We start from the raw sequence: 1,597 nt of genomic DNA, 5'->3' as shown, positions 1-1,597 counted from the left end.
CTAAGCTTAATTTTTTAGTTTTACTATTTGTCAATAAAAATCAATTGAATAAATTGACCTAATAGTTGAATAAACAATGCTTAATAAGATGACTCATTAGCGGATCAGTACTATACATGTATTGTAATATAAAATTCAAAATTGTGTATGTATTTCAGATGTAATATTTTCATAATAAATGTTTATATATGTTTATTTAAGTGTTTATTTCATCATGAGATGCATGTGATAAATTTTATTAATTTATATTTGTTGTATAACATCAGTATTATAGTAAATAATGTCATATTACAGTGAATAATTCTTATATTTATTTAATGCAAATACATAATATCTCGTCATGTATTATATTACAAATTGATAATTGCATTGCATTATTATAAAAAAACCGATGTGATACGAGTTATAATCAAAATATAGATTCTATAAGAAAAGAACCAATTTTTTTTATACGAATATGTTAACGGATAAGTATATTAATAAATTAGTTAATTATTAATTATTATTGATTATTAGATTAGGATTATTTTTATTTATGATTTATTTATGATTGCATAGCTGATTCATAAAATTGTGTGTATTATTTATTTAAAACGCAATCTATTTATTTTCCTTCTCAAGATAGATTAAAATAAATATAAATTAAAGACCAAGATAATGATAAGAGTTCCAAGAAATACAAATGAAAAGCAGATATAAGTTTACAATAAGATATGAAGATAAGAATTTTAATCTACAACATCACTTACTAATAAGCGAACCTCGCGAAATATCAAATTCTGATTTTAATGAAACTTTGTGAACTTATAGCTCACATAAAGAGATGAATTTAGAAAATATCAGTTGAAGCGGAAAAACGGATTGAACGGATGAAATCATTCCTTACGTATACAGCAATTTTTAGCTTTTTCCGTTATATCTCGAAAACTATTCGAGGTATCAAAAAATGTTTTATACAAAAGTTTTAATAAAATTATCTCTGTTCATCCACATCAATAATATTTTTTAAAAATTAAAATTAATTTCAAATTAAAAAAATTTTTATTTAAAAAAATTTTTTTTTAATTTGAAAAAAAATGTTTATTAGAAATATTGATGTAAATGAATAGAGGTAATTTTGTTGTAAAACTTTTGTATTTTTTTGATATTTCGAATAGTTTTCGAAATATAACGGAAAAAGCTGAAAAAAACTGCTATAACATAAAGGGTGATTTCATCATTTCAAACCATTTTTTTTGCTGATATTTTTTCAACTATTTTCTAAATTCATCTTTTTATGTGAGCTACAAGTTCACAAAGTTTTATTAAAATCAGAATTTGACATCTCGCGAGAGATGTCTTCCCTTGTAAGTACAGTTAATTGGCGTACACAAATGTATGTACACGTAAACTTTTTTTAAATTTCTTTAAAAAAAATCATCAAAGTACGCATTTCTTAGAAACATATAAGGAATGTTAATTTTATATATATATATATATATATATATATATATATATATATATATATAGTATATATATATAGTAGTAGACTATACGTACTAAGTTAAAAGTTAAAAAAAGTTTAAAAAAAACGTTAACGTACTAACTTAACCGTTAC

The sequence above is a fragment of the Atta cephalotes genome (assembly GCF_000143395.1).
Source record: "Atta cephalotes unplaced genomic scaffold scaffold00058, whole genome shotgun sequence".
In the NCBI taxonomy this organism is placed as follows: domain Eukaryota; kingdom Metazoa; phylum Arthropoda; class Insecta; order Hymenoptera; family Formicidae; genus Atta; species Atta cephalotes.
This window is presented reverse-complemented; position numbering follows the sequence as displayed.